The sequence below is a fragment of the Microcebus murinus genome, chromosome 2 (genome assembly GCF_040939455.1).
Source record: "Microcebus murinus isolate Inina chromosome 2, M.murinus_Inina_mat1.0, whole genome shotgun sequence".
Classification (NCBI taxonomy): Eukaryota; Metazoa; Chordata; class Mammalia; order Primates; family Cheirogaleidae; genus Microcebus; species Microcebus murinus.
The window spans coordinates 7,694,020-7,717,895 of NC_134105.1; the positions used below are offsets into that span (position 1 = coordinate 7,694,020).

A 23,876-nucleotide genomic window follows, 5' to 3' on the forward strand; every position below is an offset into this window, starting at 1 on the left:
CAGGCGTGAGCCACCCAGCCTGGCCCTAAGTGTTTTTTAATCTGCCTCAAATCCAGACCCACCCCTCCTCCTGCCTCTCCCCACATGCATGTCACCAGGGGCAGGAGGGAGGCTGGGGCTCGGCCCCTGGGGAAAGCGGGCCAGGCAACTACAGAATTGGACATCAGCCAGCATGGCCCCCTCCTGTGTGGACCTTGGTGGCATGGTGGAGGTCCTGTGTGTATGGAGAGGAACAGCTCTAGGACAATGTCCTCCAGCCTGCTTTGGCTTTGCAGAAGGATCACACTTTGCATTGGGGGATGGAGTGCCCTCCTTTTCCTACTGTGTTGTCATTCGATGTCGTTTTCACCCGATGGTTAGCTCACATCTCAATTCTGCAAAAGGGACAGCTGCTTATTCCTTTGCTGAGTCATGATGAACAAATCATGATGATTAAAGAATTAAATATGGCCAAGCTTGGTGGTTCACGCCTGTAATCCTAGCTCACTGGGAGGCCGAGGTGGGCGGATTGCTTGGGGTCTGGAGTTCGAAAAGACACTGAGCAAGAGCGAGACCCCGTCTCTACTGTAAATAGAATGAAATTAATTGGCCAACTAATATATATAGAAAAAATGAGCTGGGCATGGTGGCGCATACCTGTAGTCCCAGCTACTTGGGAGGTTGAGGCAACAGGATTGCTTGAGCCGGAGCTTGACGTTGCTGTGAGCTAGGCTGATGCCACGACACTCACTCTAGCCTGGGCAACAAAGTCAGACTCTGTCTCAAAAAAAAAGGATTAAATGAAAAGCCACTTGCCTGTATATAGCAAGGCCCACTTCACTGGCTTTGTATGTGTGCGTGTTTGAGGATTAATTGAATCAGTGCACATAAAATTATTCCAACGGTGTCTTGGCAGGAAGACCATGCCAAACTGAGACTGTACTGGAGAAAAACGTGTCTCCTCAATATTCATCTCCACCTGGACCTCTGAATGTGACCGTCTTTACACATTAGTTCTTTGCAGACATTATTGCTATAGCTAAGTTGAGATGGATATCCTGAATTAGAGTGGGCCCTGAATCCAGTAACGGGTGTCCTGACAAGAAGAGGAGAGAATGCAGCGGGAACAGGACTCACAGCCATGTCACTACAGACGCAGTCACAAGCCAAGTTAGGCCAAGGCTTGCCAGCCACTGCCAGATACTAGAAGAAAGTCATGGTCAGGATCTCCCTGGAGCCTTCAGAGGGAACACGGGCCTGCTCATACCTTCATGTTGGATTTCTGCCCTCCAGAACAGTGAGGGAATGCATTGCTGTTGTGTTAAGCCACCTACTTTGTCTGACTTAGTTTTGGAAGCCTCAGAACTAATACTGCCCGTGTCTGCAAAATGTCTTGTCTGACTCTCAGGCCTCTCTGGCATCCCTGGGAGAGATGACATTTTAAACTTTCATTACTCATTCATCATACGTGGCTCAGAATGATACCTATATAGTTCTTGAAAGCATGAAGAGGGATAGAAAAATAGTACAAAGATATGATTGGTAACATTGGAAAGGAAAAGGTAGCTATGAGGTGACAGTGTAACTAAAATGGCTTCTCTTTACATCCCCAATTGCCAGCTTTCAATGGACAAAGCAGATATTATTAGCCACACAACTGCTTTGATTTTAGGACTAGAGCATACTGTTTATTTTAGGCAATCGCTATTAATATTGTTTAAAATACAAGCCTTGAGGCCGGGCGTGGTGGCTCAGCCCTGTAATCCTAGCACACTGGGAGGCTGAGGGAGGAGGATTGCTCAAGGTCAGGAGTTCAAAACCAGCCTGAGCAAGAGCAAGACCCCATCTCTATTAAAAATAGAAAGAAATTAATTGGCCAACTATACATATGTATATATAAAAAATTAGCTGGGCATGGTGGTGCATGTCTGTAGTCCCAGCTACTCAGGAGTCCTGAGCAAGAAGATGGCTTGAGCCTGGGAGTTTCAGGTTGCTGTGAGCAAAGCTGACGCCATGGCACCCTAGCCCGGGCAACAAAAGTGAGGCTCTGTCTTAAATAAAAAAAAATAAAAAAAAAAATACCACTGGTCTGAGTCCAATATATCTTATACTCTCCCTTCACCCGCCTTAAAATCCCAACATATCCAGTGTGCTTTAGTTCTTTCCCAGGGCTCCATTGAGAACACCCAGCCCCACTCTGTCCAGCCCCCACCCTTACTTCTCTTTGTCATTGTGATCTGATTTCTTCTAGAAAAGCCCTGGCCAGAGTCTCACACCAATCCCATCCTCAGTGGTCCCTCTCTTCCACAAGAAATGAGACACCAAGGGCTTGTCAGGTCATTCAAACTGATTGCATACAGAGATTTCTATTCTCATTTCCTAGGGATGACACCACTGTTCTTTGAAAGCTGTTTGAACTATGCAAAAATTTGAACTATGCCAAAACTTTCCAGCAACAATATTTTTAGGTTTTGTTTTTTCTGTGTAATGTGAGCGACAAGTTAAACCTTTTTTTTTGTCTCCCATAAGGAATGTGATGGCCACATATTAGTAAAACTCCATCAATGTATGTGGACTGCCTGAAAGAATGAATTTTTTTTTTTTTTTTTTTTTTTGAGACAGAGTCATGCTTTTGTCCCCAAAGGCTAAAGTGAGTGCTGTGGATACAGCCTCGCACAACCCAACCTCAAATGCCTGGGATCAAGCAATCCTTCTGCCTCAGCCTCCCACGTAGCTAGGACTACAGGCATGTGCCACCATGCCCGCTAATTTTTTCTACATATATTAGTTGGCCACTTAATTTCTTTCTATTTTTTATTAGAGTCTGGGTCTCGTTGTTTCTCAGGCTGGTTTTCAACTTCAGACCTGGAGTAATTGACCCGCCTTGGCCTCCCATGGTGCTAGCATTACAGGCTTGAGCCACCCCGCCTGGCCAAGAATGAATACTTGACTCTCATCCTATCCCTAATTCTTTCAGTTTCATGATTGGATATCTGCTTCTGTCATACAATATGGATAAAGCAAAAACGTCCATCAGGGGGAGCTGGGTGGAGCTTCAGGAATCTCATCAAGTACCACATTCTGATTGGAAGCTGCTAGTTGAAAAGGAGAGGAGTGACTGGAAAGGTCAATGTGAGCTCCTGAAGATCCACAGAGAACCCAAAGTCCTGCAGACTGCTTCCACGTTTGGTAAGTCAGCCACCCTCATAGGGACCGTCCCATCTGATCTACAGTCAGCCGGTCTCAGGTAGGGGAGCTCTAGATGACACAGAGAAGTACCCAGCCATTTTTTTCTTTAAATGTAGCCTTGTCTTCATTGCAAAAATCCTGATTCATGATTTGCTTTACCTCACTTCAAACTTCTTTTATTTTATTTTTATTTCAGAATCTCATGTGGGGAGGAATGGTGAAAGAAGGCTCTTCCTCTTGCCTGGACTCAAACTCCTGGCCTCAAAGAGTCCTGCCTGAGCTTCCCAAAGTGTTGATTTTGGCGTGAGACACGGTGCTCAGCCAAGATATCCTTCTAGTAATCCCCAGCCAGATTGTGTGAACTGGGATCCCATGGTTCTAGGGATTAGGAATATCTTCTGCAAAAGGGCGGAGGCTAGCTCTCAGCCTGCTCAGTCACACTTCCCGTGGTACCGGGATTGAGTGGAGCACTGGGTGAAAATCAGTGGGTTAGTGCACAAGCTGTCCCCTTAATGGTAGTTAAGAGACAGTCCTCCTGTTGGCAGAGCTACATCTTCATGGCCATGCAGTACAAAGTGCCATTGTGAGACTGTAGACTAATCCATCTATGTGACACCAGGGACATCGGCCCTAGGAGAAGGTGGGGTGATCAGGACTGGACTGCAAAGGATGCATTTTCTATGAATTTGTACTGAGGACGTTTTTCTTGCAGATTTTGATCAGGATGAGCCTCCAGGCCCCACCCAGACTACTGCAACTGGCGGGGCAGAGCCTCCTGAGGGACGAGGCCGTGGCCTTCCGTGATGTAAAGGAGCTGCCAAGGGACTTTTTCCCACAACTATTCATGGAGGCCTTCACCAAGAGACAGAGAAAAGTCCTGACGGCCATGGTGCAGGCCTGGCCCTTCACCCAGCTGCCTCTGAGGTCCCTGATGCTGATCCCTGACCTGGAGACCCTAAGAGCTGTGCTGGATGGGCTGGATGTGCTGCTGGCCCAGAAGGTTCGCCCCAGGTAAGGCTGACCCAGGGAGCCTGGTAGGGAGGGCCCAGGGGTGTGTGCCAGAAAGCTGGGTCAGGGAGAGTGGGGGTCTCCCTGAGGCTCTCCCAGAGGCTCTTGATGGTGCCAGTGAGGAATCTCAGAGACCTGCCCATTGCTGAGCCCACTCTGGGAAAGAGCCCCTGGAAGGCTGGGACTGCTCACCGTGCAGCAAGCCCAATTGGGAATGAACCTGCTTTCTCCAGTGCCAGTAAAGGCAAGAGAAGCGGACACTGGAATAGATCTAGTCAGGGAAAGGGCTTGGAACAATCAAGAGAGCAAAGAAGCAGGGACAAGAGTGGCTAATGTGTGGGGAGTGGAATGAAGGCTCAGGTCCCAGCGGGCTTTGCCTAATCTGAGACTCTCCTGTGTTTTGTGCACAGTGGGTGGAAGCTGCGAGTGCTGGACTTAAGGCAAGTTGGTCAGAATTTCTGGAGCTTCTGGAGCGTGTGGTCTGCAGTCCCTGTGAGGTCGTCACAGGCCATGAGTCTGAGGGAAACGGAGGCCGACTGTCCATGCACAGGAAGCCAGCGACCACTGAAGGTTGTCGTAGACTTGCGTTATAGCATCGAAGATGGCATCACACATGAATTTCTCATGTATGCCTGTGACTGGGCCCAGCAGAGGAAGGATTTAGTACACCTGTGCTGTAAGCGGTTGGATCTTTATGTTTGGAATTTTGATAAAGTCAGGAAGTTTCTGGAAATGGTGGACCTGAACTGTATCGAGGATATTGAGGTACACATCTACTGCCACAGGGATAGACTAGAACAATTTGTCCCTTACCTTATCCAGATGAAGAGTGTTCGTAATATCATCTTCCGCAACTTCCCGGGGTGGTGCCCCTGTTGCCCAAAGATTGGGGAAGAAATCAGGACCGCAATGACCTCTACATTCCTCAAGCTGGACAAGCTCCAGAAACTTCAACTGAAGGGGATCGCCTTCGATGGGTACCATCCCCCTCTAGACAGGTGAGCAAGGACGGTGAGCTTGCTCTGCAGAGCAGACCAGAGCTTCCCTTGTGATAGTAAGCACTAAAGGACATTTACTCTGTGCCAGCAGTCGGGCATGTGACAGCGAAGGAAACACAGGATGTCAAAGCCTTGGTGTATTCACTGCTCTGTCCTGAAGCAGATGTCACATCACCTCCCCAGTGAAGGCAGAGGGATCACCTGAGGTAGAGGCTGCTCAGAGGGACACTGCTGGACAGCGAGCAACAGGGTGGCTCAGACACAGTGAGGGCGAGTTCGAGAGTTACTCTTTACGAATGTGACTAGGAGGATCTGCTGAGAAACAAGGTACAGGGAGGTTATTGAAGCAGGGAAAGCACGCCGCAGCTGCGCAGTGCACACACAAGGTACATGCCTGCCAGCGTACCGAACGCCATCCTGTCTGTGACTGCCTGTCTGTCACAGGATGTCTGAGCACAGGAAAGGTAATTACCATGGCAAACACATGCTTGTGGAATAGAGGGTCAGGGAGCAGGTTTGAAGAACTGTAAAAGGGGTTTGCGGATGACACAGGCATGTCAGTGAGCCCGCAGGCTTGGATTGCAGCTGCTGAGCTGGATCTTGCCCTGGCGTGTCCTTTAAGCGTGTCTCCCAGTGGGCTCATGCAGCCCAGAGACGGGGTTAGCTGCCTACAGGAGAGCACAGCTTTAGAGGTTCTGTGGGCTTGATCCAGGGGCACAAGTGATGGGGGGAGGAGTCAGCCAACAGTGGGACAGACCAGAATGAGCAGAGTCTTGAACACTCAGCACCTTTGGTGTCGGACATCATAAGGCCATGAAGAAAAGCTTGTATTTAGGTGAGAACATTCTCTTGCCTTGAGCTGCTTCCCCACCAGCCTCCACTCTCCACTGCTATTCCCAGGACTAAGTGCTATCTCTCCCCAGGTGCCTCAAGACCCCCTTGGAGTCCTTGACAATTACTAAGTGCTGGCTTTCCGAATGGGAAATGGACCACCTGTTCCTGTGCCCAAGCATGCACCAGCTAAAGGAGCTGGACCTGACTGGCACCGAAGTACAAGATATCCATACCAAGACCCTCCAAACTCTACTAGAGAAAGTGGCAGCCACCCTGCAGGTCCTGATCTTGGAGGACTGTCTGATCAGAGACTTCCAGCTCAGTCACATCCTACCTTCCTTAAGCCGCTGCCACCAGCTGATGACCTTCAACTTCTGTGGCAATCAAATCTCCAAGGCTGCCCTAGAGAACCTGTTGCGCCACACCCTTGGGCTACAAAGGTTAAAGTCAGTGACATACCCTGTCCCCCATGAGTGTTACCATGGTGATTTTGAGCATATCTACTGGGGGAGATTTCTCCAGCTTCGGGCTTCGCTGATGGAGATACTGAGGGACACTCAAGCCTTAAGGCAGCCCGAGGTGATTCTCTTCCGTACTCTCCCCTGCCCTGCCTGTGGCAGCAGGGCATCCTATGACCTGGAGCCCAGTCCGTGCAGCTGTGGGAGGCTTGGAAGGGAACCGTGAGAACCATGCAAATGGTTCTAATGGAAGAGCCAGAAATAAAGGGAACCTGAGCTTATACTGTCTTGTGTCTTTTGTTATCAATTAACCTCTTTTCTGTTTGAATCTGAGTGATCTCCAGGTACTGATGTAGGGAACAGAGCGCTTCACAGTCTGATCAGGGAGATTCCACTGCGGGAACAGAAGGAATGAAAATGAAATCCTTCTCATTTTTATGGATTCCCTCCTTTAACCTCTTCCTGGATATCTGTTATGCCCTTGTCTATTTCTGTGCTGTCCAGTGGGGTAATACACACAATATTCATGTCCAGGGTCTGGAACATTCTCTGTGGGAGTGAGCCTGAGCCACTAGACTAAAGCCCCTTCTTCACAGGGACCTTCACTGCTCACCATTCTTGGCTCCAGTTCACTCTTGATCAATGGATCTAATTTCCTCAGCTGCTGGCTATTGCCTGTGTCAGGAAAGGGCTTCACTACCAAGATGTGGCCCCTGCCCTGGAAGGGGACATCCATGCTGTGTGTTCCCAGGAGCATTAGGGTGCAGCCAGCCCATGCCTGCCTTGGGACTGGGAGGCAACAGCATTTTCTGAACTAAGGGTCAATAAAGACACAAATGTTCCCATTAGAAAAAAGCAAAATCATTTAGGCCTGTAGCATATTTTAAGTACGCCCATCCCACATTAAAACAACTCATCCTTTTGCAAAGCGAAGTCATATTCATGAGAGAACTTCCTACAACATCCCCTATCGAGGTAGTCTGACAGGACGTGTTGTGATACTGGCATAGCATCAGGATGAGTAAGTACCTGTGAGTAATGGAGACACACCCTGTGGTCAGGGACCCTTCGGGAAGGACCCCGCTGCAGACCCAGGAGCCAGTGTTGGGCACAGTCCTTAGGCATGAGATTTAGTTTTTTGGGGGCGTTGATGATGAACGTGTTATCCGGCCTATGCAACCCTTGAAGGTCTCATTAAGACGATGCATGTTTAGGGATTGAACGGGGTCTGCTGTGTTGTGGGAGCTGTATATATTCTTCCATTTCTGTTTTTCCTCTTATCAGAAGCCACTAACAGTATTCATCCTCCTATCTCACCATCTATTCCTGAGGACAGAGAGAAGATCAGGAACACAAGTCTCAGGTGGAACTCAGCCTTTCCATGTGACCACCACTTCATCATGGTTCTCCCAAACAGCAGAGCTTCAGCTGCCAAGAGAGGTGTAGTAGTGGAGTGAAGACTGGATTTGTCCCTAGCTAGCGATCATGACACACCTTCCGAAGCCCAGACCCAGCACGGAGGCTCAGGCCTGTAATCCTAGAACTGTGGGAGGCCAAGGTGGAAGGATTGCTTGATCTCAGGAGTTGGACACCAGCCTGAGCAGGAGGGACACCCCTGCCTCTAGGAAAAATAGTAAATATCAGCCCCATGTTGTGGTGGGCGGCTGTAGTCCCAGCTACTCAGGAGGCTGAGGCAAGAGGATCACTTCAGCCCAGGAGTTGCAGGCAGCTCTGGGCTAGACTGAGGCCATGGCACTCTAGCCCGGGCATGGAGAGATCTCCAGCGTCTCTACTAGTATTAAGGTGCAACAAAGAATGCTCCAGACCACATCCTCCAGCTCAAGAGGATAGGAGAAGAAATCAGAAAGAGGAGGAGACACAGCTTTCCTTTCAAAGAGCTCCTGTACTTCTCCAAATCTCTGTATTTATTGAAGAAAAAAGGCATGGAAGGTCAAAGCAAAGAGCATACAGATAGAATGTTTGGAAAGAACAGATAGATAAAAGCTCTGGTGCCAGTAAACACATTATTTTGAAGAAATCCAGTCAGTGGTATGCAATACCTCCACAGTTGTCATGGGGCTACTTGGGACCCCTTAACTTCATAGAGAATGGAGCCACGACTGAACCCAGTCACACTCCCATGCATTGCGAATCCTGCTGTAGGCAGCCGGTTGATAAGCATTCATGTCCCAAGTTCTGTTTGCAGGACTGCCACATTTCCACCTTTCTCACAGTCCCTTTACCCAAACTTTCAGCCTTTTCTAATGTTCTTTACAGGGAAACAGAGTGAGACTATGTCTCAAAGAAAAAGATAAACGTTTCTTTTCTGGTAGAGATGGAGGTCTCCCTATTTTGTGCACTCTGGTCTCCATCTCGTAGCTTCATGCGATCCTCCTGCCTCAACTGCTCAAAGTGCTGGGATTCACAAGTGTGAGTCCCAACATCCGGCCAGCTAGGTGTCATTTCTTCCCATTGCAAAGGGAAGTAAGCTGACTTCACTTGGCCACACAGAAACCAAATCCAAATACCCAGTGCTCAGATATCAGCAGCAACATCCCAGAAGTCAAATAAGAGGCTGAGACACATTCTGGGGCCTCAGAGAATGACAACGCTTTGGGCAAACAATTCGAGAATTGACTTTCATATGTAGGGTGACCCTCCCCCAGTCTGCTCACTCGTAGCACATTGAAAATTTCTCCCCGATTCACAGCTTCTCCACTTGAAATGTTGCAATGCAGGTGACAATCAGCTCCCTTACAATCTTCTATCTACTGGCAGGAGACCAGTCCCTACCTCAACCCCAGAAAACCATCAGGAGAACACTGAGGGAGAAATATTCTTGAGGAACACCAGAGACCCAGGGAGAGGTGGGACTTCTATCCCCATCTCAAGAAACTCTGCTCTGCTACTTGGCCAAAGGGAACATTAAAGACAGTGGCTGTTCAACAATTCCACACTATAGGGGGTTTGTTCCACAGGTCCCCTGGACATAAAACATTAGCCAGCCTTCCCACACTGCCAGGACATTTGGGACCTCATCCAGGCAGGACATGTGGCTGTCCTGTCCTATGTGGTTCTGGAGCCAAGGGCAATACTGGCTTAGGGGCCATCTAGTACCACAAAAGAGGCTAAACTCCAGACCAGCCTTCCCACCCTGCTGTCCTATCCTCTTTGAGATTTGCCCCATTTGAGAGCGGCAGAGCGCTGAATAGTTACTCAAACTGAGCAGATCCTGGGCTTAAGGCAGCATGACAGCAGCACACAGAGCACTTTCACTGCCCTGAACATGCTCTGTGCTCTGCCCATTCATCTCTCCCTCCCACTCAGTGTTCTCACCCACTAAGCTTTTTACATTGTCCCTATTTGCCTTCGCCAGGGGTTCACAAGGTGGCTCTGACTGCCCAGGGCAGAGGAGTTTCCTAACTTTTCCCAAAGGAAGATCAAGCCAGTGCAGGGTTATTTCCTATGTCCCTGCTTTAGCTCAGCCAGCGGTTCCCAAACACGAGCCATACCAGCTTCCCCTGGGGGCCTGTTGGAACACAGGTGCTGGGCCCCCACCCCCTGAGCTTCTGGATCAGTAGGTCTGGGATGGGGTTGAGAAGCTGCTTTTCTGAGAAGTTCCCAGGGGGTGCAGCTGCTGCTGGGGTGGGGCCCACACTTTGAAACCCCTTCACTAGGCTGAGCTGCTCTATCTTTTATTTTATTTGTGCAACTTCTTTAGAATAACAGATTCTGCAATGAAAATAAAGATAGGAAACATTCAATCTGATTATCTGGGGGCCTCCTCCAGCTATGGCAGGATCCCAGGACTCTAGGATTTTATTGCAAAGCAGTAAGAAGAGCAGTGAAGTGTTAGGAACTGGGACAGTGTGATGTCACTGCTGAGAGCACTGACAAACATTGTGTAATTCCTGTCCCACCATTCAGGGGCTGTGTGGTCTTGACAAAGTTATTGCCCCTCTCTGAATCTGTCTTTCACAAATGGATACAAGGATCATCTCTATCCTCAGAAGTACTGAGCCCTAAGCTTGGTACATATTTAATCCTCCATAATTGGTGGATGCCATTGTTTAACATTCAAAGACAACAGGCACCATTCCCACTGCTCTGCTTGACCACCTTTTAAAAACAACAAAAAAAAGCCACCAGGCATAATCAAGAGAACAGCCCAGGCCACAGGGGGTGACCCAGACCTGAGGCAGAGGCCACCCACCTGTCAGCTACTCCCTCTGCCAGGCCTCTAGGCCTTGGCCTTAGAACTCAGCACCAGAAAATTCCTTAGGCGCCAAGCCTGGGCGGTACCTGGGACAAGCCTGCCCCCTGGTGGCCAGTGACTCAAATTAGCAGAAGTCTGTGGTTACAATTCAGGCTTCTCTGTGATGGGCTCTAGTTCTGGGCAACAGGTGTGAAAATGATTCAAAACCGAATTCCCCCCCAGTGATTTTCTGTTTCTTCTTGGAAAGCATCTGAGCAGTGGTGGGGAACGTGGTGTTCCTACCTATGCTCGGAGAGTTCATGCCTGAATTTGAAGGCTAAGCATTGTCGGCCCTCGAGCCCTGTGGGGCTCACATCTGGGGCCCCATCCTGACCCAATATGAACCTGGGCACGTCCCTTCACGCCCTGCGCCTGGGGATCTTCATCTGAGAAGTGAGACATCTCTGAGGTCCCCAGGGAGACTGGGGTGGAAGGCTGCCCCCGGCTGGTCCTGAGTCTGGCTTTTCTACTACCTGTTTTCTCGTGGCCTGGCGTTCCCCCAGCCCTGGTGTGGGAGGGGTGACTGCACGCGGTTTCTGGGAACCCAGGTTCCCATCTACCCCTGCCGGGGTCTTCCCACCACTTGCCCACTGCAGGAATCTTCCTTCCCATCAGGGAGAAAGGTCTCCTGTGTCCGGCGCCAAACCCCAGCCTCAGTCCAGTTGCCCAGTATCTTTCTCCAAGAGTCACGAACCCCAAAGCCCCCAGGGTCAGGCAGGGAATGAGTGAAGGGGCCCAGGTGGGGACCAGGGAGACCTGGAGGAGGGCACAGGACCCCAGAAGGGACGGCTGCCTCTCACTTCATGCCCAGGGATGCCCTTTGGGATTTGGGGTCAATGCTGCTGGATTTTTTTCTCACCAAGGAAAACTGGAGCATGAATTGTGATATAAAATCTGATTTTTACTTTGGCCACAAATGTCATTTTTTTTTCTCTTTAAAATCTTTTTAATTTACAAATTATAATTGTATCGATTTATAGGGCACAGTAGGATATTCTTATGGTATACTGAACCTTGTGGGTTGATTAAATTAAGGCAATTGTCATATCCGTCACTTCAATATTTGCTTTTTTGTGGCGAGATCATTTCAAATCTGCTCTCTTAGCAATGTCAACCATACAGTAGATATAATTGGCATGTGTTTGTTCTTTTATATATTCTGAACGGTTTAGGACCAGCAAGGAATTTTTGTGTAAGCAACCTGTAAGGGTGGCCAGCCAGAGAGGCATAGGCCTTTTGTCAGCGATATTTTGTGAGTGGTTTTTATGATGTTGTGACACAGAGCGGTGAAATCATAGCCATTTCTTTGCAGAAAGTAATGGCAGTGTCACATGACTCTGTTCCCAAGCTTAACTCTCCCCTTAACATTGTGAGTCCAGGGGTCCTGAGATTTTGTTTACCTTCACATACCCAATTGGAAAATGATACCTGATTAGATTCCCAAAGCTCCATGCATCAATTCCTGATTGGGTTTGCTCTCTCCAGATTAATCGATTGAATCGGGTGTCCCATCATGAAAGTGAACGGATTAGGGATGTAGGAGGAGTCCAGGGTTCCTGCACGGAGGTGCTCCGCAGACACTGATGGAGTTTTACTAACATGTGAGTCTCACAGTCCTGACTGTGACTAAGATGTAATTTGTTTCCGACATGAGAGAGAAAAAACCAGAAAGTATCTGTCTTGAAGGATTTATATATTTTTACTTTTATATTTTTACTTTTCCAGCTAATATCTTTTTATCTTGTAGAGACAGGGTCTTGCTCTTGCTCAGGCTGGTCTTGAACTCCTTACCCTGAGCAATCCTCCTGCCTCGGCCTCCCAGAATGCTAGGATTATAGGTGTGAGCCATCACCCCTGGCCTGCCCCGATTGTAAACTGTCACCATTCAACCTGGCAATGCGCAGAGACAGATATGACCAGAATAACATGACATTCATATCACCCCCAACAGGTAGGTAATGAGGTCCACTTTGACCTTCTCTTAGTAAAACTGTGTTTTTCCTCTTGTGTGTCACAAAATATATTGTATACACACAAAGAAACTCTCTAAAAAATAATATTATGAAATGAGCAAAGCAATGAGAATAAATGTGGGTATATTAAGGGATTTAAATGAAGACAAGGGTTTTGAAAAAAAAATAAGGAGGATTTCAGGAGTCATTTTAAAAGAGTCTTCCTTGGCCGGGCACAGTGGATCACAACTGTAAACCTAGCACTCTGGAAGGCCGAGGCGGGCGGATTGCTCCAGGTCAAGAGTTCGAAACCAGCCTGAGCAAGAGACCCCCGTCTCTACTATAATTAGAAAAAAATTCATTGGCCAACTAATATATATAGAAAAAATTAGCTGGGCATGGTGGAGCATGCCTGTAGTCCCAGCTACTTGGGAGGCTGAGGCAGAAGGATCGCTTGAGCCCAGGAGTTTGAGGTTGATGTGAGTTAGGCTGATGCCACGGCACTCACTCTACCCTGCACAACAAAGCGAGACTCGGTTTCAAAAAAGAAATATCACAACAACGTTACTGCCAGGTTTTGTTTATTTCTGTCTCATGTCAGGAATAGATCAGATTCTTCTCCTTCACAATTAGGACTGTGAAAGTCACTTGCTAGTCAAATTCCATGTGTTTGTGGAGTGCATTTATCAAAGAATTACTGGTTTTCAGCCCATTTCTAATTCTTCCAGTTTCATGATTGGATATCTGATTCAATCAATCAATCTCGATAAAGCCAAAAATTCAATCAGGGCTGGGTGTGGTGGCTCACGCCTGTAATCCTGGCACACTTGGGAGGCCAAGGTGGGCGGATCGTTTGAGCTCAGGAGTTCCAGAACAGCCTGAGCAAGAGCTAGACCCCGTCTCTACTGAACAATTAGTAGTTGCTGGACAACTAAAAAAAAAAGTATAAATATATATATATGTATATACATATATTCATATAAAAATTAGCCAGACATGTTGGCGCATGCCTGTAGTCCCACGTATTTGGGAGGCTGAGGCAAGAGGATCGCTTGAGCCCAGGAGTTTGAGGTTGATGTGAGCTAGGCTCAGGCCTAGACACTCTAGCCCAGGCAAGAGTGAGACTCTGTCTCAAAAAAAAGAAAAAAAAAGAAATGCAATCAGGATTAACTGGGTGGAGCTTCAGGAATCTCATCAAATACCACATTCTGATTGGAAGCTGCTAGTTGAAAAGGGGAGGAGTGACTGGAAAGGTCAATGTGAGCTCCTGAAGACTCACAGAGAGTCCCAAAGCCCTGCAGACTGGAGTGACTGCTTGCTTCTGCCTGGGGTCCCAGCGCCCTGCAAACTGAGTCCAGATCTGGTAAGTCAGTGACCCCCATAAGGACAGTCCCAACCGATCTACTGTCAGCCAGTCTCCGATGCACAGGGAAGTATGCTGAGTGTTTTTCAGATGAATAGTCTTATTAGACTTTGAGTTTTCCTCTAAATGAAGTTTGTATTTATTCTAAACAATTTGTTTTTGGGGACACTGTCTCTATTTTTAGTTGTTTTTGGTTAATTTCTTTGTATTTATAGTAGAGATGGGCTCTCGCTCTTGCTCAGGCTGGTCTCAAACTCCTGAGCTCAAGCAATCCTCCCGCCTTGGCCTCCCAGAGTCCTAGGATTACAGGTGTGAGCCTCCTCACCCAGCCTATTCTAAACATTTTTATTTGTACTTTGGTTTATAACATTTCAAGATGCTTGGCCAAGCAGGTTTTTTTTTAAATAAGCATCCAATTAAATGAAAATTTCATTCATCCAAATGTTGAACATTTATTTCGTATGACCCTAAATTACAGTTCACGCGCTTTGTGGTACTGTCATTTTACAAGGGAGGCTTTCTTTCCTACTAAAAGCTGAGAAATATTTTATATACTATTTTAAAGAATGGATTCCTTGTTCTGAACCCTTGATCCCTTTCTGCCCACAAACTCGATCCCAAAGTGGATAATTTTTAGTATGTGTAAGGGGTGCGCTTTGGAATCAAAATCTCAGAGAAATGGTTTTCCCTCTCTAGCTTGCAAATGCTCTATAATACTGCCACAATTTCATTTTACACTTTTTCATTACTATTTTTTAATATGAAAACCAAATGACACCTATTTTAGGAATTCTTTTTGTCATTCTCAAATAACCAGGTTAATTGTGGGAACTGAGAACGTGGGCTGTGTGGGGCCACATGACACTCCCATTCCCGCTGTGTTAGGGCCTTGACTGATGGTGAGACAGTCTTCCTGGAGAAGGCTGGGCCAGTGCTCAGTCCCCTGGTAACACTCACCAGACAACAGGGATTTAGCGGAGCAATGGATGAAACCAATGGGCTAGTGGTCCCCTTGTCCCCACCCCTACACCCTTGGCAGTTGGAAGATACTCATCTTTGACTCAGTAGGGGCAGGGCTATGGCTTTATAGCCACTGATTGCAGAGCAGAATTGTGGAAAAAGGAGGACTGGTCCGCTTCTGTCAGACCAAGGACATTTGCCCTAGATGAGGGGATTGGGGTTGGCCTGAGAAGACTGCATTTTGTATGGCTTTTGTCCTCTGGAGTTTTTCCTTGCAGATTTTTTTTTTTTGAAACATACTCTCACTTTGTTGCCCAGACTAGAGTGAGTGCCGTGGCGACAGCCTAGCTAACATCAACCTAAAAATCCCGGGCTCCAGCAATCCTGCTACCTCGGCCTCCCGAGTAACTGGGACTACAGGCATGCACCATCATGCCTGGCTAATTTTATCTATATATATATTAGTTGGCCAATTAATTTCTTTCTATTTATAGTAGAGACAGGGTTTAGCTCTTCCTCTGGCTGGTATCCAATTTCTGACCTCCAGCAATCCACCCGCCTTGGTCTCCCAGAGTGCTAGGATTACAGGCATGAGCCACTGCGCCCCGCCCTTTGCAGATTTTTTAAATTTCAAAATACTAAGGGGGCACAAATGTTTTTGTTACATGGTTGTAGTGCTTGAGTCGTGTTTGTACACGTGAGTACAAGTGTGTCCATCATCCTAATCGTGTTCATCGTACCCGTTCCTTACAGATTTTCATCAGGATGAGCCTCCAGGCCCCACCCAGACTCCTGCAACTGGCGGGGCAGAGCCTGCTGAGGGAGGAGGCCGTGGCCATCCCTGCTGTAAAGGAGCTGCCAAGGGAGCTTTTCCCACAACTATTCATGGAGGCCTTCACCAATAGACAGAGAAAAGTCCTGACAGCCATGGTGCAGGCCTGGCCCTTCACCTGCCTGCCTCTGGGGTCCCTGATGCTGACCCCTGACCTGGAGACCCTAAGAGCTGTGCTGGACGGGCTGGATGTGCTGCTGGCCCAGAAGGTTCCCCCCAGGTGAGGCTGACCCAGGGAGCCTTGTAGGGAGGGCCCAGGGGTCTGGGGACACACAGCTGGGTCAGGGAGAGTGGGGGCCCAAGGGTGGACCAGAGGCTCCTGGTGGTGCCAGTGAGGAAGCTCAGAGACCTGCCCATTGCTGAGCCCACTCTAGGAAAGAGCCCCTGGGAGGCTGCGACTGCTCACCGTGCAGCGACCCCAAATGGGAAAGAACCTGCTTCCTCCAGTGCCAGTAAAGGCAAGAGAAGCGGACTCTGGAAAACATCCAGTCAGGAAAGGGCATGGAAAAATTGAGAGAGCAAAGAAGCAGGGATGGGAGTGGCTGATGTCTGCGGTGTGGAGTGAAGGCTCGGGTCCCAGCGGTCTTTGCCTAAATCTGAGACTCTCCTATGTTTTGCCCACAGTGGGTGGAAGCTGCAGGTGCTGGATTTACGGGACGTTGATGAGAACTTCTGGAGCCTCTGGAGCGTGTGGTCCGGAGCCCCTGTGAGGTCCTCACGGGCCACGAGTCAGACGCAAACAGAGGACTGTCCATGCAAAGGAAGGCAGCGGCCACTGAAGGTTGTCCTAGACTTCCATTTTGGCTTCCCCGACATTATCCTACAGGAAGTTCTCATGCATGTCTGTGAATGGGCCCAGCAGAGGAAGGATTTAGTACACCTGTGCTGTAAGAAGATGGTCCTTTTTGTAATACACTTCTATGACGTCAGAAAGTTTTTAGAAATGGTGGACCCAAACTGTATCCAGGACATTGAAGTGAAGACCTACTGGGACTTGGATAGTCAAGAACAATTTGTCTCATACCTTATCCAAATGGAGAGTGTTCATGAAATCCTCTTCCGCCACTTCCCGCCATGTATCAACTCTTCCCCAAGGATAGGCGAAGAGATCATGACGAAATTAACCTCTACATTCCTCCAACTGGACAAGCTCCAGAAGCTTCAACTGCACAGGGTCAACTTCCACGAGGACAATCTGCTCCAGGTATTCAGGTGAGCAAGGACGGTGAGCTTGTTCTGCAGAGCAGACCAGAGCTTCCCTTGTGATAGTAAGCACTAAAGGACATAGACTCTGTGCCAGCAGCCGGGCATGTAACAGCAAAGGACACACAGGATGTCAAAGCCTTGATGTGTTCACTGCTCTGTCCTGAAGCAGATGTCACATCACCTCCCCAGTGAAGGCAGAGGGATCAACTGGGATAGAGGCTGCTCAGAGGGACACTGCTGGACAGCGAGCTACAGGTGTTCTCAGACACAGTGAGGGCCAGTTGGAGAATTACTGTTTAGAAGTGTAAGTGGATCTGCTGAGAAACAAGGTACAGGGAGGTTATTGAAGCAGGGAAAGCACGCCGCAGCTGCGCAGTGCACACACAAGCTACATCCCCGGCAGCATAGTGAACGCCATCCTGTCTGTGACTGCCCGTCTGTCACAGGATGTCTGAGCACAGGAGAGGTGATTAACATGGGAAACACATGCTTGTGGAATAGAGCGTGAGGGAGCAGGACTGAAGAACCTTAATAGGGGTTTGCTGAAGACACAGGCGTGTCAGTGAGCCCGCAGGCTGGGAATCCCAGCTGCTGTTGCTGGATCTTGCCCTGGCGTGTCCCTTAAGCGTGTCTCTTGGTGGGCTCATGCAGCCCAGAGATGCAGTTAGCTTCCAACAGGGGCACAACTTTAGAGGTTCTGTGGGCTTGACCGAAGGGCACAAGTGATGGTGGGAGGAGTCAGCCTACAGAGGGACAGACAAGAATGAGCAGAGTCTTACACGCACAGCACCCTGGGTGTTGGCCATCATGCGGTGATGACAAGAAGCTTGCTTGTATTTGGGTGACACATTCTCCTGTCCTGAGCTGCTTCCCCACCAGCCTCCACTTTCCATTGCTATTCCCAGGACTAAGTGATCTCTCTCCCCAGGTACCTCAGGACCCCCTTGGAGTTCTTGTCACTAACTAGGTGCAGGCTTTCCGAATCAGAAATGGACAGCCTCTTCCTGTACCCAAGCATTCATCAGCTAAAGGAGCTTGACCTGACTGGCACCATACTGGGACGTTTCAATCCTGAGCCCCTCCAAATTCTACTAGAGAAAGTTGCAGCCACCCTGCAGGTCCTGATCTTACAGGACTGTTGGATATCAGATTCCCAGCTGAGTGTCATCCTGACTGCCTTGAGCTGCTGCCACCAGGTGATGACCTTCAACTTCTGTGGGAACCAAATCTCCAAGGCTGCCCTAGAGAACCTGTTGCGCCACACCGTCGGGCTGGAAAGGTTAAACTCAGTGATATACCCTGTCCCCAGCGAGTGTTATGGTGGTATTTTTAACTCTATTTACTGGGAGAGGTTTCTCCAGCTTCAGGCTTGGCTGATGGAGATAGTGAGGGACACTCAAGACCTAAGGAAGCCCGAGGTGATTCTCTTCCGTACTCTCCCCTGCCCTACCTGTGGCAGCAGGGCATCCTATGACCTGGAGCCCAGTCCGTGCAGCTGTGGGAGACTTGGAAGGGAACCGTGATAACTGTGACAATGGTTCTAAGGGAAGAGCAAGAAATAAAGGGAACATAAGCTTAAACTGTCTAGTGTTTTCTGTAAGCAATTAACATGCTTTTCAGTTTGAATCTCAGGGATCTCCAGTTACTGATGTAAGGAACATAGGAACTTCAGAGTCTGATCAATTAGGTTCTGCTCCATAAACAGAAGCTATCAAAGTGAATTCATCATCATTTCAATGGATTCCCTCCTTTAACCTCTTCCTGGATATCTGTTATGCCCTTGTCTATTTCTGTGCTGTCCAGTGGGATAATACACACAATATTCATGTCCAGGTTCTAGAACATTCTCTGTGGGAGTCATCCTGAGCCACTAGACTAAAGCCCCTTCTTCCTAGGGACCTTCACTGCTAACCAGTCTGGGAACCAGTTCACTCCTGATCAGTGGATTGAATTTCCACAGCTGCTGGCTATTGCCTGTGCCAGGAAAGGGCTTCACTAAAAAGATGTGGCCCCTGCCCTGGATGGGACATCCATGCTGTGTGTTCCCAGGAGCGTTAGGGCAGAGCCAGCCCACGCCTGCCTTGGGATAGGGAGCCACAGCATATTCTGAATTAAAGTCAGGGCCAGTAAAGACACAGATGTTCTCATTAGAAAAAAGTGAAAATCATTTATGCCTGTAGCATATTTTAAATACATCCATCCCACATTAAAACAACCCACATCCATTTGCAAAGCTAAGTCATATTCACGAGAGAACCCTCCATTACTTCTCCTATCGAGGAAATGGGACAGGACGTGTTGTGGTATTGGCATAGCATCAGGATGAGTAATGGTCAGTACCTGTGAGTAATGGAGTCACACCCTGTGGTGAGGGACCCTTCGGAAGGGGCCATGGGACCCACACGAAGGACCCTGCTGAAGACCCAGGAGCCAGTGTTGTTGGGCACAGTCCTAGGCATGAGCTTTAGTTTTCTTTAGGGCGTTGATGATGAACTTGTTCACCGGCTCATGGGACCCTTGAAGGACACAATAAAACAATGCATGTTTAGGGCTCTCCATGGGGCCTGCTGTTTTGTCGGAGCTCTATAAATGCATCGATTTCTGTTTTTCCTCTTATCAGAAGCACCCAACAGTATTCATCCTTCATCTCACCATCTATTCCTGATTACAGAGAGAAGATCAGGAACACAAGGCTCAGGTGAGACTGAGCTTTTCCATGTGACCACCACTTCATCACGGTTCTCCCAAACGGCAGAGCTTCCGCTGCCAAGAGAGGGCATGGTAGGGGGGAGAAGACTGGATTTGTCCCTAGCTAGCGATCATGACATATCTTCCCAAGCCCAGACCCAGCCGGGTGGCTCAGGCCTGTAACCCTAGCACTGTGGGAGGCCAAGGTGGAAGGATAGCTTGAGCTCACGAGTTGGACACCAGCCTGAGCAACAGGGAGACTCCGTCTCTAGTAAAAATAGTACATATTAGCCTGATGTTGTGGTGCACAGCTGTAGTGCCAGCTACTCGGGAGGCTGAGGTAAGAGGATCGCTTCAGCTCAGGACTTGCAGGCAGCTCTGGGCTAGACTGAGGCCATGGCACTCTAGCCTGGGCATGGAGAGTTCTCCAGCGTCTCTACTAGTATTAAGGTGCAACAAAGAATGCTCCAGATCATATCCTCCAGCTCAAGAGGAGGAGAGACAGCTTTCCTTTCAAAGGGCTCCTGTACCTCTCAAAACCTCTGTATTTATTGAAGAGAAAGGCATGCAAGGTCAAAACAAAGAACATAGTGATAGAATGTTTGGAAAGGGGCATCAGCCTAGCTAATAGCAACCTCAAAATCTTGAGCTCGAGCGATCCTTCTGCCTCAGCCTCCCGAGTGGCTGGAACTACAGTCATGCAACTCCATGCCCGGCTAATTTTTTCTATATATTTTTAGTTCGCCAAATAATTTCTTTCTATTTTTAGTAGAGATGGGGTTTCACTCTAGCTCAGGCTGCTCTCGAAATCCTAAGCTGAAAGGATCCTCCCGTCTCATCCTCTCAGAGTGTTCACTGTGTTTTAGTTCTTTCCCAGGCCCCACTGAGATCAGCCAGCCCCACCCTGCCTAACCCCCACCCTTACTTCTCTTTGCCACTGTGACCTGATTTCCTCCAGAGAAGGACTGGCCTGAGTCTCACACCAACCACATCCTCAGTGGTTCCTCTCTTCCCCGTGAAGGGACACACCAACGGCTGTGTCTGGAAATTGAACATTGATTGCACACAGAGATTTCTCTTCTCATTTGCTAGGGATGACACCACTGCTCCTAGAAAGCTGTTTGAATTATCAAAGTTTCATAATAATGATGCGGACAAAAAGTCCCAGCAACAATATTTTCAGGTTTTGTTTTTTCTGTCTAATGTAAGCAACAGTTTAAACTCTCTTCTGTCTCCCATCAGGACTATGATGGTCACATAGTAGTAAAACTCCATCAATGTCTATGGAGTGCCTGAAGGAATGAATTTTTTTTTGAGGCAGATTCTCCCTGTGTTGCCTGTGCTAGAGTGCCGTGCCATCAGCCTCGCTCACAGAAACCTCAAACTCCTGGGCTCAAGCAATCTTTCTGTCTCAGCCTCTCCAGTAGCTGGAACTACAGGCATGTGCCACCATTCTTGACTAATTTTTTCTATATATTTTCAGTTATCCAATTAATTTCTTTCCATTTGTAGTAGAGATGAGGTCTCGCTCTTGCTCAGGCTGGTTTTCAATCCCTGACCTTGAGGGATCCTCCCTCCTGGGCCTTCCTGAGTGCTAGGATTACAGGCATGAGCCACCATGCCCAGCCTTGTCAAATGAATTTTTGACTTTCAGACCACCCCTAATTCTTTCACTTTCATGATCTGATTCAGTGAAGCAATATGGAGAAAGCCAAAAAGTCCATCAGGGTGAGCTGGGTGGATCTTTAGGAATCATAAAAAATACCACCACATTCTTATTGGAAGCTGTTAGGTGAAAAGGGGAAGAATGAGTGGAAAAGTCAATATAGCTCCTGAATATCCAAGGAGAGTCCCCAAGCCCTGCAGACTACAGTGACTGCTTGCGTCTTCCTGAGGCCCCAGCACCCTGGAAACTGAGTCCAGTCTGGTTAGTCAGTGACCTCCATAAAGACAGTCCCAACTGATCTACCGTCAGCCAGTCTCGGGTAGGGAAGCTCAGGATGACACAGAGAATCTCCGAGAGGCTGAGGTGAGAGGATCATTCAAGGTCAGGAGTTCAAAACCAGCCTGAGCAAGAGCGAGACCCCCATCTCTACTAAAAATAGAAAGAAAATTAATTAGTCAACTAAAAATATGTAGAAAAAATTAGCCGGGCATGGTGGCACATGCCTGTAGTCCCCACTACTCAGGAGGCTAAGAGAGAAGGATAGCTTGAGCCCAGGAGTTTGAGGTTTCTGTGAGCTAGACTAACACCATGGCACTCTAGCCCAGGCAATGTATTGAGACTCTGTCTGAAAAGTATATATATATATATATATATATATGACACAGAGAAGTATCCAGTCATTTTTCCTTTAAATATAATCTTGATTTCATTGCAAAAATTCTGATTCATGATTTGCATTATCTCATTTCAAGCTACTTTTATTTTTATTTCACAAGATTATGGGTGTAGAAATGGAGTAAGAAGAGTCTTCCTCTTGCCTGGTGTGAAACTCCTGGCCTCAAACAATCTTCCTGTCTCAGCCTCCCAAAGAGTTGTGATAATTGGCGTGAGCCACGGTGCCCAGGCAGGATGTCCTTTCAATATTCCCCAGCCAGATTGTGTGAACTGACAACGTGGGCAGTGGTGGGCCCCATGACACTGCCATCCCCATGGTTTTAGGGATCAGGAATTTATCCTCAAAAAGGGTGGAGGCTAGCTGCCAGCCTGCCCAGTAACACTGGCCAGTGGTAACGGGATTGAGTGGAGCACTCGGTGATAATCATGGGGCAGTGGTCAAGGAGTTCCCTCCTTGGCAGGTAGGAGACAGTCCTCCTGGTGCCAGAGCTACGCCTTCATGGCCATGGAGTACAAAGTATAATGAGGGAGACTGTGGATTGTGCCACCTCTGCCATAGCAGGGTCATCGGCCCTAGGAGAAGGTGGGGTGGTCACGACTGGACTGCAAAGGATGCATTTTCTATGGATTTGTCCTGAGGACTTTTTTCTTGCATATTTTCATCAGGATGAGCCTCCAGGCCCTACCCAGACTCCTGCAACTGGCGGGGCAGAGCCTGCTGAGGGACGAGGCTGTGGCCATCCCTGCTGTAAAGGAGCTGCCAAGGGAGCTCTTCCCACAACTATTCATGGAGGACTTCACCAACAGACAGAGAAAAGTCCTGACGGCCATGGTGCAGGGCTGGTGCTTCACCTGCCTACTTCTGGGGTCCCTCATGCTGGCCCCTGAACTGGAGACCCTATGAGCTGTGCTGGATGGGCTGGATGTGCTGCTTGCCCAGAAGGTTCGCCCCAGGTGTGGCAGACCTAGGGAGACTTGTAGGGAGGGCCCAGGGGTCTGGGGACACACAGCTGGGTCAGGGAGAGTGGGGGCCCAAGGGTGGACCAGAGGCTTCTGATGGTGCCAGTGAGGAAGCTCAGAGACCTGCCCATTGCTGAGCCCACTCTGGGAAAGAGCCCCTGGGAGGCTGAGACTGGTCACCCTGCATTGAGCCCAAAAAGGAATGAACCTGCTTCTGACGGTGCCACTAAAAACCAAGAGAAATAGACACTGGAAAACATCCAGTCGGGAAAGGGCATGGAACAATCGAGAGGGCAAAGAACCAAGGACGGGAGTGGCTGATGTCTGGGTGGGGAATGAAAGCTCAGGTCGCATTGGTCTTTGCCTTAATCTGAGACTCTCCTGTGTTTTACCCACAGTGGGTGGGAGCTGTAAGTGCTGGATTTACGGAAATTTGATAAGAACTTCTGGAGCGTGTGTTCTGGAGCCCCTGTGAGGTTTCCCATGTCTATTCATACACTAATAACATTCGATTGTTTGCATGATCACAGTTTGCATGATCACAGATTGTTTGCATGATCACAGATGCATGATCACACGCATTCGCCTAATGAAGGGCATCATGGCAACTTCCCAGTGTGAGCAGTTATGAATAGAGCCGCCTTAAGCATCAAGGTGCAGGTCTACTTGCTTGGGTAAACACCAAAAAGCAAGACTGCCGGACCCGGCAGAAAGGGTATGCTCCTGAATGACTGTTTCCCTTAACACTCTTACCTGCTGGACACAGAGTGCTCCTTAGAGGGGGACGACTGTGTCCTGTCACCCTGTGATCCCACAGCGGAGCAGGGAGCATGGCACATGGCAGAATGTTTGA

The 23,876-nt window shown here is 48.6% G+C and overlaps 1 long non-coding RNA gene across 1 annotated transcript; it reads right to left on the reverse strand.

Moving 5' to 3' along the window:
* Positions 1 to 12,154: 12,154 nt before the first annotated feature.
* Positions 12,155 to 19,588, reverse strand: LOC142861915 (uncharacterized). The gene is made up of 3 exons (XR_012913022.1): positions 19,375 to 19,588; positions 18,485 to 18,574; positions 12,155 to 17,777 (listed from the first exon to the last, which is right to left on the reverse strand). It is a non-coding gene; the product is annotated as an uncharacterized LOC142861915 (long non-coding RNA).
* Between the last annotated feature and the right edge of the window lie 4,288 nt (positions 19,589 to 23,876).